We start from the raw sequence: 13,400 nt of genomic DNA, 5'->3' as shown, positions 1-13,400 counted from the left end.
CAAAGCAAAGAGCAGATGGTATAAAGGACACCCCTGTCGTGTGCCTCTCCTCATACAAATGGAGGGCTACATGAGATGCCCCATTTTGGTTCAAGCTGATGGGAGCATATATAGCCATTTCACCAGTTGCATAAAATGCGGGCCAAAGCAATATTTGGACAAAACTACAAAAAGGTAAGTCAAATGCTTTCTCTAGGTCCATCACTAGGCAGTCCACTCGTGGCCAACGGCGGGCAGCGTACAAAATAATCTATGCAGGTTGAAGGATGTTGTGCGGCCCAGCACAAAACCGTTCTGATCCTCATGCACTAATGCAGGCACCAGTGGGGCCAGTCGCATTGCAACAACTTTGGCTAATATTTTATAATCCGTATTAGGGAGTGCCAACGGTCTTTAGGAGTGCTGACTGGTGGGGTCCCTATGCGGCTTCAGTAGGGAGACCAGTGTGGCCTCTCTCAATGTAGGGGGTAAGTGCGCCAGTGCCAAGGCTTCCTCGTATGAAGCAAGCAATTTAGGTGCTAGCTGAGCTGAGTATGCCTTATAAAATTCCGCAGGCAGCCCGTCTGGACCGGGTGCTTTGCTGTTGGCAAGAAAGCGAATGACGTCCTGCACCTTGAATAGAAGGAGAGGTCCATCAAGTTCTGAACATTGCTTGGCAAGGATCCGGGGCAGGGGCAGCTCCGCAAGGAATAGGTCAATCTCATTCAGGGGAGGATGAGAGACCGTACAATACAGTGACACATAATGTGCGTGAAATACTGCATGTGCAACAAGTCACCTGTCGGTGTCTGGATAGACATTACGTACTATGGGGAGTTTCTTGACGTATCAATTGGGCAAGTAGCGCTCCAGCTCTGTCTGCTCTTGCATGCGTGTTGGCTGAGTGCACTGCATAGTTAAGGCACCTCAAGCGTTCAAGGAGTTCTGAATGGGCTTTACAGACGGCATGCAGTTCAGGTAGGGTGTCTGGATTCCAGGCCACTTCTGATTCATGCCACAATAGCTGTCGCTCCACAGCAGACACCTCTTGGTCCAGCTGGCGGCGCATACCACAGCTAAACCCCATGCAGTGACTACGCAGGATTCTATTGAACGGGACGAGGCTATGTCTGTATTGAATTCAAAGTAACTAGCTAGCTGTTGGCAAGGCGATTCACGGAATGCCGGGTCCTCCAACATCGCAGGTTGCAGCCTCCACTTGGGGGTAGAAGGGTGGGTGGTCCCATCCCAATTGAGCTGGAGATATTGGGGGTTGTGATCAGAGTGAGTACGGCCCAGATAATTGGTACGTACAACCGCTGGGACAAGGTTGGTTGTGCAGAGTAGTATGTCAAGCGGTACATGTAAATCATGAGCCGCTGAGTAGAAGAAATATACTCTGGCCGCAGCATTATAATGATGCCAGACATCAGTCAATTGCCAGTGGTGCAGCCAGGTTACTAAAGAGTGGGCATTAGAGGCAGCAGTAGTGCGTTCCAATGGTGGAAAGGACCTGTCCATATGCGTATCTTGTACACAATTAAAGTCCCCACCAATCAGCCAGGTTACATTGTTCCATCGCGCCTGCAATCGATTTAAGAGCCCTTAAAAATTAGGCCTGGTCTACATTGGGAGCGTATATATTACCAATGAGGATGTGACAACCACTTAGCCTGCCCCGAATGAACACATACTGGCTGTTTGCGTCTGTGACCTGCTCCATCAGATTAAACGGGATCCCCAGTCTGATCCATATTAGCACATCCCGCGCATAAGCCGAGTAGTTTGTGGAATAGACTTGGCCTCACCATTTTCTTCTAAAGACGTCTACCTCAGAATTAGTTAGGTGAGGCTTTTGTAACATAGATATAGGAGCCTTGCGGTGTTTCAGATAGGAGTATATGGCACAGTGACGCGCTGGAGTGTGCATGCCACAAATGTTCCATGCCAATACGTTAATGTACACCATCATATGTAAGATGAACAACTGGGGGCGCTGCACATATTTGCTACACGGCCGATAGAATCCTTAGTGCGTGTGAGGGAGCAGAGAAATGTGTGGTTATTAACTTCATGAGTTGCCTAGCGATGGATAGGTTATGTGGTGGGGAACAACGACCACCATATTGTAACAAAAACATTGCAAATACCAAAAGAGTAGCACACGCAAACAAGTGGCCACCCAAACTGGGTGATGATAAATAAGATAAGAGATAGTTGGTATGGCAGGGGTGACCAGATGAAGACCAGCAGTATGTAACAGAGGGACTACAGTGTGCACCTCTTTACGGACAGTCCAATGTTCATGACCATAAAAGGAGCATTATACATTATCAAGAGGTACGTACATATGAATAGAAACATGAATATAAAGACAGTTGAGCTCAAATGATTGTGTCTGATCTCTGTGGGGTTATATCTGGAGGAACATGCGAGCATTGCACAGACGGCCATGTGATAACAGAACTCTCTCCATCGGAAGAGGGGGAGTCCAGTTAATCTAGACTGGAGCAATGTACTGCACTTGAGAGTGCAGCTGCTTGTTGTAAGGCACTATGCCGCTCCTGGATTCTCTGCTCCAAATCTTGACCTGCTGGAAGGTCTCTGTCCACTCGTGCCTTCATTTGACATTGACCCCTGCGGTTCCGGCGGATATTATCTTCCTTTTGTGAATGCCAACCGAGCCGGTCGTGAAGCACCGGTATCGGGGCTCTCCAGCCAGTGCTATGCCTCCTCGGGGTGGTGAAGAAGTACGTAGTGTCAGTGGCTACTACCCGAAGCCTAGCTGGGAAGAGGTGAGAGTAAGCAAATACCAGTTCACGTAGACGTCGCTTCACTTCTAGGAAATTAATATACTGCTTCTGTACAAATATCGTATAGTCTGGGAAGAGTATCACATTGGCTTTGCCCACCCGTATCTCCGTCATGAGGCGGGTTTCCTTCAACACTATGTCTCTGTCACAGTAATGAAGGAATCATATCACCATTGGTCGCGGGTTGGCATGCGCTGGGGGCTGTTGGGCCGGGACCCTGTGCGCCCATTCAGTGGAGAAAAAGTGGTCAAGGGTGTCTGGAGGGAGGGCCATGCGCAGCCAGCTTTCTATGTACCACACGGGATCGGCCCCCTCGGTGCCCTCCGGCAGGCCCACCAGGCAAACATTGTTTCAATGGGATCTGCCCTCCGCATCCTCCGCCCGCTGCTCCAGTATGCGTACCCTTTCCGATAGTTCCTTCAGGGAGGTTTCCAGGTTGGTCGTCCTGGGTAGCAAGGCCGTAACAGTTTGCTCCACCAGTGCCACCCTGTCCGCTAGCTTCCTATTGTCCTCTTGGAAGAGACTCGGATCCGAGGAGACCATGTCTATCTTAGACTCTAGTGAGGTCCGAGTGCCATCAATAGCCAATAATACAGCATCTAACTTGTCTTCTATGGCGCTGGGGCACTCTGCATTCGCCATTGTAATTGTTGAATTTGGTGGGGTCCCCCCGCACTGAGATGTAGGTGGTTGCTCCCCAGGCCGCTGACGACACATGGCTAGCAGTACAGTGTTGTTTGAACGGCGATTGATCAATACAGTGTGCTCCGCGCCTGTCTGTCAGCGCCTCGCGCTGTAGCGTATATTCCTAATGTGCACTTAATAGCAGCAGGGCTGGGCTGTTGCCGGTGCGCTCCGCTTGTTGGAGATGAAGATGGCGATGTAATGGTGGTGTCATAAGGCCGCATCCCCAAAGTCCATCACACAGCTTATTTACCCCAGTCCTGTGCCTCCAGACCATCACACTCGTTGAGCCGTCAGGCCTGCGATATGACACCAGCGGGGGCCAAGCGGGCTCAATGCGTGCAGCCTCTGCAAGCTGCATCTGTCCAGCAGGACTCGTCCAAAGTCTCCTCACGATGCCCAGTGCTACAGTTCCACAGGTAGTGCACAGCCTGCCTCCAATTATGCCGGCCAGGACAGTAGCACAACTGGGGCACACTGGTGCAACATCCGCACACAGATAGTGGGAGCTCCACTGCTAGGGAGCCTCCGCAGCACTGCCATTGGCAGGTCACACCCGCACTTCCCCTCCACCTCTGGAGTTCGCTCCACGGGTCCCAGTCACTTTAAGGAGCTCCCTGCTGCTACGGTAGGGCGTCCCCCGCAGCCTCACCATGCTCCAAGATTACATGCGGCCTCACTCCTCACCATTCCAAAATTTTTCGCTGCCGCCAGTTAGTCCCCGGATTAAGCTGACCTCCCCAGTCCTGTGCTTGGGGCGCCATCGCTCCACTGCACTGTCAGCGGCACTCAGCTGGCTCCTGCAGAGCTCCCCGGGGCTGTGCAGCTTTAGTTTCACCAAGGGCCGGCCCAGCACTCAGCGCGCCATTTTGTTGGATGGGCTACGTTGCCACCATGGGAAGCTTTCGGCCATTTATAGTCTCTGGGGGGAGGCGGGAGCTGTTTTTTGCCTCTACTGCTCCTCGATACTTCGTGCGTGCCATCACTTGTTGGCACTTCCCCCTCATGTCGTTGCATGTTGCAGGATAACTCTGTGGTGCTGCGGAGCTCCTCTAATGAGCGTCTCCCATGATGGCTCCTCAAACCACGCCCCCGCGTCACCACTCCTTATTATGTGATGGAACTCCTGTTACCCCATTAACTCGAATTGGAGCCTTGACAGCAGGACTGTCTTTATTTGCCAACCAAAAAAGATTAATATTTAACCCTAGTTTGCTTTTGTTGGTGTTTTTGAGCTTTGGAGATTTGGACTGGATTTGCAGTCACCTTATATGAAACCTGTGTTGGCCCCTGAGAAAGTAGGTCAAATTGTAGTGCACTCAATACATTTGTAACTTTCCATCTGGCATCCATAGTCAGTTGTGAACATGATCTGTGGTAATGTGTTTCAGCCTTCAGCTCTCAAAAATCCCTCAGTATCTTCAGATATGAATTCTACAGCCTAGTACATCACATTGCCCAAAGACTCCACTGTTATTTTGATTATAAAGCTTTTCACCGTAAGTACTGTAATACTGCAGAAAGTGAATTCCTGCGGCAGGCGGCGCTAGGACCTTCTGGTTTTCTTTGCTGATCATCACGTTGACAGCCCCACATTACCCGCTTTGTAAATTTAGGTCTTTTAAAAAAAACTTTTAGCTCTGATTGGGCATTGAGTTTGAGTGTGATTGCTCTTTGAAATTGCATCTGTGTTCCAAATATGTTGCCAGCTGGTGGAGTAAATCTTATTTGTTCATCCTAGTGTCTACTGGAAAGTAATTTAAAAAAAAATGTTTTTATTGAGTTTTCACAGTCACATAGATACCATGCAATATTGAAGCAATCCCTACGTAGAGAATTATGAAAGGTTAAAATAGTAAGGAATACCAAATCATAGGGTATACATGACGTATATCAATGTGTCATCGTGCAGTCAGTCACAAATAAGGAACAACATTAGAACTGCAATGAGGAATGATACATCCAGGACTTGGGAGGGGGAGACAAGGAGGTAGACTGGAAACTAGATACATTTGAGGACAGTGAGAAGCGTCTTGTATGTAACAAATAACTTCAGCGGGTTAGGCAGGACATTGAAGGCGATTATTCGTATGTTTGCATGCTGCCTGTTGTTGGAGGGGAAGGTAGGTAGGAGGGTAAGAGGTAGTTTTGTGTGTCGAAGAAGTATGGGAGAGATGTTTGCAGGGGATTCCCTGTGGTGGTGTTACTCGGCAGCTAGCTCATGAAGGTAGATCATCGGGTGTCATGCATTGTAGGAAATGCAACAGGAGGGTGTCCCATCCCTTGGAAATGGGACATTTGCAAAAGTGACGTACTTCCTGGTACCGGAGGGCAGTTCCCTCTGCTGTTCTCCATTTACATACTGCACCCTACCATGCAGCTAGTGGTGGGCCGTGGTGGCTCGCCATTGTAATGTATGTGTGCATTTGGCTAGTAGCAGAACTAATCCAGTGAAGCATGGAGTATCTTGGAGATGTGTGTGAGTTCGGTGACCTCTGGGAGTGTAGCGTGAATGCCTTGCCAATGCATGAGGAGGGCAGGGCAGGACCATAACATGTGGCGAAGGTCTGCCTCTTCCATGTTACAGTTGGGGGTATTGGAGAACTGCTGTGGGGAAATAATGTCTAAGGAAAGTCATATGTACTAATTCTTCAGAACTTGATCATTGGTATCCTAGGCATGGGGAAGCAATTGTAACCACATTATTCACCATGGGTACTGCATGTTAGCTGCTGACTTCACCAGGACCCAGAGAATGAAGTCACATGAACCACCAGTGTGTTTCCACCATAATGCCCTCCATTCCAATAGCAAGGACTTTGCTTACATCCTTGAAGCATAGACATTTGTTATGTCCTTGCACCATACTATCTTCATTCATCTTCATAGGTAGTTGCCAGCTCCAATTTTCTGCATTGATTGTAACTTAAATCTGTTTTCTTTTTTCATTCACCATTTTTGCTGCATGTTCAGTTATCAAAGAGTTTTACATGGTGAATAGCCATACTGGAATACTGGCATGTTATTGTTTATTGTTGCATTAAACTAGCTAATTCTGTTTGTATCCCTATGCAATCCTAGCATGACCATGTACTGAGGTGTCCTCTAATAAATTATGTTTTTCCATCTTAACAAAATGTTCAGTTTTGAGACCAGTGTTTGAATAAACTTCAGCTGGGTTTGTTTAGCATGGCACATTGTTATTGGTGGAGCTGGAGTATTAACTGGAAGAGAGCAATGTATGTACTCCCCAAAGCTCATAATTACAAACCTTGTTATGAAAATTCAGGTTCTTCAGTAAACCGGGGATTACTCCAAACAGCTATTCCCCAAAGCAGGAGGCGTTCCTCCTGAGAGATGGTAGTAAGGTATTTTTTTTTTGATAAACACATTTTTATTATTTTCTGAGAAAAAGAAGAAAGATAAAATAAAAACAAAGGAGCACATCGAGCAAATCGTTCATGGTACATTGTGACATTGCAGTGAGAGTCAGGATTGGCAATAACAATAATAACAATTGCAGTTATAATTCCCGGGCAACAGCGATCTTGGGACAGAAGTTCGGGCCAAGGGGTGGACCACAGCATTTATTCCAGTACTACGGTTTGAGACCCGTCCCCATTTCCTTTTATTGCATCATATCCACCCATTTCCCCCATATCTTTTCAAATTTCCAAGGGCAGCCTCTGGATTCGTATACCACTTTCTCCTGGCTAGCACACCAGTCAACTCCCTTTCTCCATTTTCGGAGTGATGGGCCTTGGGGAGACCTCCAGGCCGCGGCTATATCTCTCTTGGCGATCAACAGGGCCATGGCTATCAAGGGCCGCTGTGCCCGTGATCCACCCATCTCTTCCATCACCCCTAGCAGGACCAATTTTGCAGAGTTCTGTATCTCCTTCCCCAAGGCTCTCCCCAGCTCCCGGAGCACCCTGTCCCAGAAGGGTCGTATCACCAGGCAGGACCAGACCATATGAAAAAAATCTGCCGGCCCATTTGGGCATTGTGGGCACTGGATGGAGGGGCGGAGGCCCGCTCGGTGTAGCCTGTTCGGTGCTAGGTAAGCACCATGCAAATAATAGAATTGCACTGTGCGGAGCCTAGCCGATACCGCCAGTGACCTGGGTGCCATCATGGCTTCCATCCACTCTGTGTCCTCCAAGGCGCCAACCCAAGACTCCAATTTAGTTCTAACGGGTCCCAGATCTCCGGGTGCGTTGTTTAGCAGTGTTTTATAGATTTGGGAGATGCCTTTTCTCCCCAGGTTTCCCATGGTTAATTTGGCCTCTAATGGGTTGAATTCTGGGAGCGGGGCCGCAGCCAGCAAGTGAACCCTCAGGGCATGTCTAAGTTGGAGGTATCTGAAGAACTGTGTTTGGGCAAGTTGAAAGTCTTCCTGTAGTTCTTGGAATGATTTCATGGATTCTCCTGACCATACATCTCCTCCCAAGGAGATACCCACCAGGTCCATTTCTGCGAATCTCTCTTGTGCTGCAGTAGCGCTTAGCCATTTCCCTCGCCATAGTGGTGTCTGTCGGGTGACAACGGCGTTCCAGCGGGTGAATCCTAAGGCAGCACGCCGCGCTAGGAAGACCGCCCTTGTTACTTCCCCAGCCCCCTGCGGGAGGGGCGCTCCATACATCACGTTTAGAAGGTGTGGGAATCCCAAGAGCTCCAGTTCCACTCGATATGCTGGGTCTCCCCATCCCCCATTAAACCAGTCATGAATCACTATTAATTGGGTAGCAAGGTAATACAGGTAAGGGTCTGAGGCGCCTAGACCTCCATCGTATATAGTCCTCGTCTGCAGTGCTGGGCCGCTACTCGGTGTTTTGTACCCTTCCAGAGAAACAGCCCTGTAGCGCTGTCCAGAGCCCTGAACCAGGAGCGGGGGATAGGTAGTGGAAAGTTCTGAAAAGTGTATAGGAGCCTTGGCAGGATCATCATTTTGTATAGGGCTACTCGACCCATTACATTCAGCGGCAGAGTATGCCATCTCTGCAGGTCCGTCTTGATACGTGTCAACAACGGCGATAGGTTTTTGGCCCACGTCATCTCAGGCAGTAGGGACACCCAGATACCCAAGTATTTGAAGCTGAGTCTGCGCAGAGGTATCCTGTCTTGCCAGTCAAAGCAGTCTCGAGAGCTTGCCAGTGGGGTCAGTATTGACTTGGCTGGATTAATCTTTAGTCCCGAAGCTTGCTCGTAACGCCGCAACAGGTCAAGGCTACGTGGACCCGTTATGCTGGGTTCCTCCATATATAGTAGGACGTCATCAGCATAGAGCGCTATTCTGTCTTCTTGTGAGTGACCCCAGTTCCACCCTCAATATATCGGGTCAGATCTGATCATCTGGGTTAGGGGTTCGATGGCTAGGGTAAATAGAAGGGGGGACAAGGGACATCCCTGCCGTGTGCCCCGGTGAATAAGGTTGAGGACAGGGTCCCATTAACCTGCACCCGGGCAGTAGGGCTAACGTATAAAGCGTGAACCAGACTACAGAACCTCGGGCCCAGGCCCGTGCGGCGGAGCACCAACAGGAGAAATCCCCAGTCAACCGAGTCAAATGCTTTTTAAAAGTCGATAAGTAAAAGGGGAAGATCCCAGGGCAGTCGGCGGCGTTCAGCCAGGGCCACGTGTAACCAACGGATACAGTGCTGGGTGCTATGAGTAGCCATGAATCCACATTGGTCTGGGTGTATTAGGTGGGGCAAAACCCTCTTGAGACGGGCAGCAAGGATGGCGGCAAAGATCTTGACTTCGGTATTAATCAGTGAGATCGGCCTGTAGTCAGCACAGTGCAGCGAGGGAGGTTGGGTCTTGGGGAGCACCACAATGGTAGCGGCATCCAATTCTCGTGGGAAGGTACCATTGTTTTCTATGTCAGTGAAGCGTTTTAATAAATGTGGTGTTAACTCCTCCCTGAAAGCTTTATAATATTCTGAGGGAAACCCGTACGGACCTGGGGTTTTCCCAGCGCCTAGTGTCGAGATAGCTGCTTGTATTTCTTCTGCGTTGATGGGGTCCTCCAAGACCCGCACCTCCGCCGCAGGAAACCGAGGGAGGGGGACCTCCTCCAACAATTGGCGGGCCAAACCAAGATCAACCCTATCCGATGCTTGATACAGTGTTCGGTAGTATGTGGCGAAGGCGTTTGCTATTTCTGTGTGCCCCACTACGAGATCGCCATCCCTGTCTTGAATTTCAGGAATGATCCTGGAGGCCTGATGATGAGACACCAGCCAGTATAACATTTTCCCCGTTTTGTCTCCCCACCCATAGATTTTTGCTGTGTTCGCCCTCCAGAGGGACTGGTCTCTGATTGGTCGGAAGGTATTAAAGTAGCATATGGACAACATTAAGGTCAAGCAACCAGTTGGCAACATTCTCAAAACAATTTAGTGATAGAGCAGCTTTTTGATGATGAAAGTTTTTAAAAAAATGGATACAAATGGATTAAGAGACATGAATTTTTCAACAAAATGTTAACTAAAACAGACTTGGGAAACAGTTGGAGGAATGGAAGTCAATGGCAGTCTATGTGCATTATTAAAAGAGGCCAGCAAAAGCCACTCTTGCACTGAAAATGAAAAAGAGTTACAAACACATTGCAGTCTCTCACACAGGCCTGCCGGGCATGAGGTAATTGCACTGCAGCCTGGTACTGTCAAATGATTGAATTTTCCAGCTATTCTTTTGGAGTGGGCGCAAGCAACAGATCTGAGCAGTTATCAGCTACCAGTCGTCCTTGGGGCCACAATCAAAGTCCACATTTTTTGACCTGGAGAGTGGTCCTTCAAATGTGCCCTTTCTTCAAAAGGGTAACATTGGGGGTCAATTTCTCCTCTACTCCCACAGGGCTACCACTGAGAGTCCCATTCATAAAGCGACGGCTTCTTGGGAACTAGGCCATACACAGTAGAGTGGGACAGAACTCAAGTAATCACTCCAGCTAGGGTTATAGCACACGCTTCTATTCTGTCTGGTCTGCTGGCTCTTCTCGACAGATTCCCTTTATGACCCAGAGACCACACAAGGCCAACTAGTTTGACCTTTTGAGAAGACCTACCAGTTCTTGAGTTTAAAGGTGAAAGCATGCCACAGTCCTCTCCCTAGGTACATGCTGCAGTGTCGTTCTCACCTGATGTACTCCAGGTCCATCTGTTTTCTTAGATGCTGGTGAAGAGAAGCCTTTCTTATAGTAGCCAATTACTAGTGATAGTTACTAATACAACAGCCTATTGGTAGAATGCTGGCTTGATGTGGGAAATTATTTTTAGTACCTCTGTAACGTGACTTAAAACACAACTGAGAACACCCTTCTCAGGGAGTTTTTCAAAATGGCCATGCCCCTTGCCTCTTTGAGGAGCTGTCTATTTCCTTCTAGGGAATAGTCTAGTAAATTGAGGGATCGTCCATTGAAAAACAACCAAGTCTAGTTGTGAGCTCGGGCTAACCTCTGTAGGAACAGGAGCCAACTTGGCTTGAAGCAGACCACCATCAAAAAACAACCTCCCTGCAGAACCCTATTTACTATAAGCACGTTCCTGCCTGCCCTTTTATGTTCTCTGTTTGTTGTCTCTACCACTTAGATTCAGAGATGGCCAGAGTGGATGTTATATAATTAACCTTCTGCCATTTTCTAATGTAAATGTTCTCAGACCAGAATATTTGTACTTCTAGATAGGCATGTCACACATAATCAGTGAGCTGGGAAACCATGCAGGAATGCCAATTCTGGTACACCTGGCTGCCAGATAAAGTATTGGGCGATGCTTGTTAGGTATGTGCATAATTTTGAATAGAGCCAGCCTCCATTGCTTACCTTTCATGTAGAAGATGCTAAAGTCATGTGCCAGCAAGTTAAAACATTCCAAAAACGGATTTAAAGAAATTAAGTAAACCTCATAAGAGCATGAAAATTACAAGCATGACATATAACCATGACCACAGCTCACAGAAATGGGAGCTTTGTTTTACTAAATGTTACTTCAATAGACTTTTGAGACATTGTCTGTCCTGTGATGAAAAATGGGCAGCTTTTAAGTTAATTGAGAAAGTCCATAGTACTGCTATACAAGACCTTCCCCCTGCAGCATGCTTGTCCCCAGGACCACTGCCTAATCCAAGTTACGATATTAAGACAATACATCCAGCATCTGTGGTGTTGATCTTCAGTGGTCAGTTAAAACACTTCTCTCTGTGCTCAACACTGTGAATTAAATTGAATTAAATGCACAAATAGATGCTATCAATGCACTTGACTACTTCTAAGAAAAGGTGTAAATAAAACAGTTTCAAAAAGCTATATGGTATGTTAGAGACATTTGGGTTGCTATGCAGAAGACTGTATTTCAGGTTTTTGTCCACTTTCGGCTTTGTTATTCCTCTTAGGAATTTTCAGTGGAAATGCTGTCTGTACATCGCCCTAAACATCCAATGAACAGGGTTCATGAAACCTTGCACACTTAACATTCAAAAACAGGATGTTTTAGCTATAAGCACTACATGGCATATGTACACACCTCTCTAAAACAGAAAATTAATTCTGGAAGTAAATAAATCCAATAAGTGGGTGGTGTGATCAGTGAAATATTACGAGATAGATAAACATTTGGTGACACAATTCTTCTGGAAAACACCCCTGCTTTAATTGTATTACATTAAATTATTTATTTTGCCAGCATTTGATTATTATGTTTGTATATATCGATTCATTTGTTTCAGGGCGCATCACATATTGTGTGAAGAAAACCATAAACAATGCAAGTTAGTTCTTAATTCCTTATGACAATTTTAATTGATGTACATTTTAGTGCTCCTAAAACATGGGCTCTATATAGGTCAGTATCTCTGGATTTCTGAGAATAGTTCAGACCTGTCCACATCCATGCATAAAGTAAATTAGACTATCATGCCTATTCTAAGCCAGTGTATTTCACATCTTGAAAAGATGTGGTTCATTGTTTTAATTCTATGTATCTGAAATATACATAAACCCTAAGAAATAACTACTCAAACAGTGCCTGATATTCCCTCAACAGGCTGCAAGCACACATTCTTTTACAGGGTGCTTATGTATACCTTTCTGTAAGCGAACTGGTGCATTCCACTGGGTGGTTCACAACTCATTTTAAGAGCTTAACAGGCATATGTTGAAAATATTCACTGAATAGGTCTTGTGGTGTTGCTCAGTTTCATTATACGGACATAAAAGTACCATCCTTGGTTCCAGGATCTTCCAGCTTTTGGAATGTCTTAAAATGTGATGCCTAGTCTGTGGGTGTTCAATTTGTAATCCTTTCTGTCCTGAGCTGCTTGCTCAAAACTTGTAAGTCATTTGTAAATTCATCCTCAGAGTGCTTGGATACCAATGGAAGTTTTAAAATACTTGCCAGTGTGACTTGTTTAGAACAGCTAGTGTTTATGTAAAAGTCGTCTATAATACAATATATGGCTTGTGGTCATTGGAGAGCTGCACATTGGAAACAATCATAATAAATATTGCAATCTATTCAGTAAAAACAGATTTCTGTGAATTAATATAATAATATTAGTGCAATGACCAGTGCATTCATATTGAATCCCCTTTATTGTTTATAATTTAGCGAATAAGAATATTGTATGTATGATTGGCAGCCTTCTGGGGTAGAGGGAAGCCACCTGAATCACAGATGTGTTCTAAAATGGAGAAGGAATCCGTGTTTTGAGTTAGTCATGTGTTGCTGAGAGAGACATATCACTGCTATAGAACGCAGCAGCATTTGACTCTCCTAATCTGAATTATCAATATATGTATTTTCAAGGTTCTTATGGCAGAAAGTGTATTTCTTGAGCACAGATCTTAATCCATCACACCTTTAGCTTGTTTGGATGCTTGTACTTTAAAAGGTAAGCATAAACCATTAGTCGACATAAGGGAAG

General features: G+C 46.6%; 1 protein-coding gene across 9 annotated transcripts in view; it reads left to right on the top strand.

Moving 5' to 3' along the window:
- The window catches only part of SYNRG (synergin gamma), a 361,082-nt gene that overhangs the window by 71,654 nt on the left and 276,028 nt on the right, over positions 1-13,400 (top strand). The gene's annotated exons all lie outside the window — the stretch shown is intronic.

Source organism: Pleurodeles waltl, chromosome 3_2 (genome assembly GCF_031143425.1).
Source record: "Pleurodeles waltl isolate 20211129_DDA chromosome 3_2, aPleWal1.hap1.20221129, whole genome shotgun sequence".
Taxonomy (NCBI): Eukaryota; Metazoa; Chordata; class Amphibia; order Caudata; family Salamandridae; genus Pleurodeles; species Pleurodeles waltl.
The sequence above is the reverse complement of the archived record's forward strand: the minus strand, read 5'-3'. Positions and strand labels throughout refer to the sequence as shown.